We start from the raw sequence: 6,000 nt of genomic DNA, 5'->3' as shown, positions 1-6,000 counted from the left end.
CTCCCCCTCCCCCTCCCGTGGTCCGATCGGACCCTGCATAGTCCTATGCCATAAGCTCTTCTCTGTGGCGCCTCACAATTTGTGGTGGAAACCACACAAATATGTGATGAAGAAAGATTTTGGGATATCACGTAACGGTATCCCAAGACCATTGAATAATTTTCCCTCTCCCTGCCCCTGCCCCTGCCCCTCCCCCTCCCCCTCTCTCATCTTTGGGTCAATTCCCAACTTCTGTGTCTCTCTCTCGGACTTGGAGATTTCAATCTTTTGAAGATGTAAATTGTAATCAATCTGAAGTTCAATTTGTGTACTCTTAATGGGAGAAAATCCCTTCCAAAAAAATTTACATGAAGAGTGTTAATCTTATCTTCAAAGAAGATTAATCTTCAAACTTTGAATTAATTGGAGATTAAGGGTGACTTCACACTATATATTTTGAATAAAAATAATTTCTTTATAGTTTGTGTTTAGCTTTTCGCCGTGTTTTTTGTGATTAACCGCTTGTCTCGGCAAGAGGAATCGAAAAAAGTATGAGTTGAAAAAAATTCATAGTATTAGATGACACCTTTAACAACAACAAAAAAATGCCAGTTGTTTAGTGGAGTATTTTTTTTTTTTTTTTCCGTTCAAACATAGGTTTCCGGGTTTTTTTTGGGTAAGCCTTGTCAAACGACGCCGTAACACTCGAAAGGGTATGTATACTAATTATACACGTTTGTCCCATCTCATCCGTTGAATTCTCCGTTTAAATGAGGTGCCCAGTGCCCACTCCATATTTAGACAACTGGAAGATGTTTGGAGGCAAACTTAACAGAAGATCTCAATCTCTCGCGGTCCACCTTCCTCCCTCCCTTCCGCCATAACCCTATTCCTCTCCCTACAGATATTTGAAAACCTAAAATGGCTAAACCCAATCGCAAAATATTCCTGAAAATCAGAGCCAGCCTAACTTTTTAGGGGGTTTAAATCAAAAATAAAAATAAGGCTACTTTCTTAGACTATTATAAGAGGTCAAAAAGAAAAATGGGAGAGGACCTTGAAATTCAAAAAAATAAAAAATTAGAGGACTAAAACGACCGTAACACAAATTTTAATTCAGGACCTGCTCTGCCTGAAAGAGAAATAGAGAAGCAAAAATCAGAAAAGACGATAGTCACAAAGGGGAAGGAGAGAGACAAAATGGCCGATCAAAAAAAAGGAGAGACGAAATGAGGGCTTCATAGACACCACATCCTGAACCATGAACAGCTGAATAAGTCTGTGCGTGAGAGAGAGAGAGAGGATCCAAATCGCTGCATACAAGGATATATGGATACACATGTATGAGCACTGTTTGTCGGGCCGGGGAAAAAACAATAGGGAACCCTAGATTTATATCTGTCTACTAACAAATACTGTACTAAAAGAAAGCATGCCAAGTGCATAAGAAAGAAAGGAACATAACCAACAAGAAATGTTACCGCCGATCATGTAACATCTTTTTTAATTGAGGTGCTTAAATGCTAAATTTAATAACCTAAAGGACTAAAGTGCAATTTCCTTCCAAAGAGTGTGCATGTGTGCCGTGTGTTTGTGTGAGGTGGTGTGTGTGTGTGTTTTCTTTTAAAACAAAAGGAAAAAAAAAAAAAAAAGAAAACTCATCAGGAGGTTTCAACGTTAGAGAGAGAGAGAGAGAGAGAGAGAGAGAGAGAGAGAGAGCAGCGTGGAAGAGGAAGAAGAAGGAGGAAAGAAGAAGAAAATTAGGCTTAGGTTGATTGAAGCTTAATTAGGTGATTTTCATCTCCTTCAAGGCTGAATTTCATGTTTTTCATGTTAGGTTTCATGTTTTATATCTAGTATGCACTTGATTGAAGTAATTAGAGATGAATTGAATTCATGGGAGAGGGGTTTTGAGGTTGGAGTTGAGTTTTATTCCAGAAAAAAATCGTGTATCATATGGTTAGGCAAATCTGTGATTGAGCAAAGTGGAATCTGTCCTGTTTTTGACGAATTTAATCAAGGTACCTAGAAATCTTTTAAATTCTTGAAAAAAATCCTGAAGGTTCATCTGTAAGTCTATTGCATCGTGTTAAATTTTCAGAAAATAGCTCGAAGTGGTTTAACCTACAAAATTCGTGGACTGAACTGGTGTCAGATTCGCGTCTGGGCAGACAGCCCAGACACATGTTGGAAAAACGGGCATAACTTCTTGCTCGGGTATCGGTTTTACGCACCGTTTCTTGATTCCGAAACTATACTTGTATATCTTTCTGAATTTGTAAAGATTGTGCCTTAGTTTGGTCTGAGAAAAAGCAGTTTTGGTTCTGAAGTTAATAGTTTGGTGATTCTGAGATTCTGGGCAGGTTTTATAGCTGTGTTCTTCATCAATTTTTTTCATAGTTGAATATGCTTACTGACTATGGATGCTGTTGAGTCTCAAACATTGATCAATTGGTGATGTTTTGGTGTTGGAATTATTGGAAAAGATTGAGTATGTGATTTTTAATGAGCATTCGATCGCAGACTGTTCTGCCGGGTCTGTAGTTTCTGTTTTAGATGTGTAATTTCAATTGAGCATATCTTAGTCATTCGGAGTCCAATTTGGGCAAATTTTATATCTAGATTGATGTACTAGAAGTCTTCTTGCAAGTGGTGGTGGTCTTGTAGTATTCTTTGAAACCTATAGAATGCTATAGTCAGAATTCGATCGCTGGTTCTGCTAGAAAGTGTGTGTTTGTGAGATATTTGGCTTTGAAGTACAAATTGATGAATTTACTTCTTTGCTTTTGGAATTAAACTTTGAGCTCATATGTGCGGAATATTTGTTAGGTTCGGAGGCGACAACGAGTACCGCAGCTCCACGTAGGGAGTGACTGCGTTGGTTTTCTTTTTGTTGGAGACCGAGGTGAGTGTTCGATTCATAGATGTTCTTCATTTGGATTGAACTTGTGATATTGAACTGTGACTTCGTGTCGATGGGCAATAACGGCCAACGGCCGGACTTTGTGTCGAGCCTTTGACTTTGTGTCGATTCAATGGCTTTATGCCAAAATTATGACTTTGTGTCGAGCTAGTGACTTTGTGTCGGATTAAAGACTTTGTGTCGATTATTTGCTTAATGCTTAATTAATGATGAACTTGGATTTATTGTCTATATTGAACAACATCCATGTCTCATTTACACTCCTGGAACTCGTTTTGGGTTCCAGTTTTGCAGGTATAGGTCGGTGTCCACTACAGGTCGCGTTTTGCATTTTGTGACTCGCTCGAGAAGTGCGTAGTTGAGGCCTGTGGGAGTCCTTGTCTCCTGGCCCGTAGATGATTTTTGCTTAGTTTAGTTTTGGATATTAGTTGGTTATGTTTATTTCTTGACAGACTTCCGCTGTAGTTTGTAAATGACAATCATTTTTGAGATGTAAATAAAATGTGGTTTTTAAACTTCAATATTTAGTTATTCTTGGAATTGCTAGTAACTGGTTGTTGTTGGGCTGTTGTCGCGTGTCGTATCGGGATAGGCCGATGAGGTGCTATTCCGGAACGGGGCGTGACAGATCATCATCTCCACGACGACGAGGACGACCATTGCGTATCCTAGGGTCCTGATCCTCCGGTTCTTCTCCTCCCAATTGTTGTAATTCCTCTCTGCATGCGCGCGCACGTGTATTTTTTAAAGAATGGAAGTAATTACTAGTTAAGTTACTGAGATTACGGTTGTGTTTGATTGGAAGTTTAGTTTAGTTTAGTTTTGGTAGTGGGTGAAGAGAGAAATCGAGTAATGATTGAATATAGAAGTAATGATTGGAGAGAAATAGAGAGAGATGAGAAAGTAATAATTAAAAAAATAGGATAATGATTGGAGAAAGAAATAGAGTAATGATTGGAAACAAAACTAAAACTAAAACTAAACTTTCAACCGAACAAAGCCACATTTTTTTCTTCTTCTTGTAATTACCCGTTGACAAGTGATCAGTACGTAATAGCTAGGATTCAACTTGAATGCTAACCTCATAATGACGATGTTGAAGGTGGCAGCAGCATGTCGCCGGCGACGACGACGAATGAACAGTACTTGGTCAGGCCTTGTTGGTCTTACCATTCTTCCTTCGTGGCCGGCCCTCCGTGGAGATCTGAAACTTGAGTACTAATGGCTTCTTTTGCTAGTGCATTGACGAATGACGAGCCCCTTTCAGATATAAGTATGAAAGTGGGCCCCTCAACAAAGTTCTTCCCACCGCCTAGCCAATCCCCGGTTTATAAAAGTATGGATAATTTGAGAAAAAGTTCTTTCCGGATCAACTGGACAAGGGGCTGTCCGGACAGTTTCCGTGCACATTTTTTTGAAAAATCCGAACCTTACATCTTGTAGGGCTCGTAAAATAATATATATACGCAAAAAATTAGTTTGTCCAGACATCGATAGGTATGTCAAAAGTTGAGTTTATATACGGAAAAATAGATTACCATGATCTATCAACTGTTTTTAAAGTTAAACTATTCACGATCATCCATTTTTTGTGTAAAAACTCAATTTTAGACATATCTATCGATGTTTGAATAAGCTATTTTTTTGCGTAAATACATTATTTTGCAGGCCTTACAAGATGCACGGTTCGAATTTAAAAAAAACACGCGAAGGGGCCCACACGGAGCTGTCCGGATAGCCCCTTGTCCGGTTGATCCGGACAGAACTTATTCTCTTTTAATTTTCTTTTAGAGATCGAATGATTCTTGCTGGTCACCCGCAATTCCCAATTTTCGAAATTTATGATGAGAGACTAGGAAAGTTCAACACCCCGACTTCTTTCAATAGACAACAATCTATCTATAGCTTTGTGCCTTTGATCAATTCTTTCAAAAGACAACAATAATTCGCACTTATTAGATTCGAATCAAATTATTTTGGATTATTTGTTGCTCTCGATCGAAAATTAAATCCTTTTAATAAAGACGAAAATAAGCCAAAACGATCCAATTTTTTAGCCAAACTAGCCCTTGGTGTTGTATTTTCCTTGATTGGTTTGTTGTTTTCTTCCGAGGGTTTGCCTTTGTGTACCTTGTAGTAAAGTTTTCTCCTTTGTTACTATTGTTAGTAAATAATGCGGGTAATACAAAAATACCTGCTGCGGATTACACAATATAACGGATCGAAAAACTTGTTTTACGAGCTCCTACTAATACGCACAAAATCTGCACACATAAAAGAACAGTAAACTCTTCTCGGAGGTGGAGAGGCTACTAGAGTCCTCCACAAATTTCACACGTTTCAAATCCCTAGGGGCTAGATGGTGCCCTAGAGAGAACTAGGAGAGAGAGACTGCAGTATTTGATATGTGGGAGAAATACAACTGATATATTTCTATTGTAGGCTATGAAATATATAGATGAGAAGAGTAGAGATATAAGACTTACTTATCTCTATCACTTAGGTAGTTTGAGTCCCTGTAGAACTCATCACCTTAAGTGGTTGAATCCACTTAATATTTATCATCTAAAGTTGTAGAGTCCACTTAGGACTTATCACATATTCAAAATACATGATAAACACAACTTAAATATTATCCCATGTGGACAAACCCATGGGTCCCATGCAACATCTCCCACTCGTACACAGTGGGTATATATATATATATTGAATCTCTCGTTCAATGAATTCCTCAATCCTATTCTCCTCTTCATACGGGAAAGTGAAACGTGCGACCAAGCAAGAAAAGTACTAAAACGAAGTGTCATATTAAGCCACCATCTAACTAACATAACACTCAACATCTCGTCTATACCCCAAATCATCTAACCACACCAAGTCTTGCACCTCTGATCCCTCACGTAGTATAACAGAGCCATGCGAGACCTCTTAATGCATTTGTGCTCAAAGATTGTATCGAACTATCATCGATACAATCGCCCGGGCAAAGAGCCACAAATCATTAGTGTAATATCAAGTGATCTTTCCTTAGACACTCATTTCAATCTATCTAATCTTGACTGCTTTCCTAGACATGCTCCGCTAGACCGTATATCTCG

At 38.6% G+C, this 6,000-nt stretch overlaps 1 long non-coding RNA gene across 1 annotated transcript; it reads left to right on the top strand.

Moving 5' to 3' along the window:
* The first annotated feature begins 1,639 nt into the window (after positions 1-1,639).
* Positions 1,640-3,423, top strand: LOC131306312 (uncharacterized). The gene is made up of 3 exons (XR_009193828.1): positions 1,640-1,769; positions 2,809-2,884; positions 3,189-3,423. It is a non-coding gene; the product is annotated as an uncharacterized LOC131306312 (long non-coding RNA).
* The last annotated feature ends 2,577 nt before the right edge of the window (positions 3,424-6,000 follow it).

This window comes from Rhododendron vialii, chromosome 11a (assembly GCF_030253575.1).
Source record: "Rhododendron vialii isolate Sample 1 chromosome 11a, ASM3025357v1".
NCBI classification, from domain to species: domain Eukaryota; kingdom Viridiplantae; phylum Streptophyta; class Magnoliopsida; order Ericales; family Ericaceae; genus Rhododendron; species Rhododendron vialii.
Note: the sequence above shows the minus strand (reverse complement) of the source record. Positions and strands in the feature narration are given on the sequence as shown.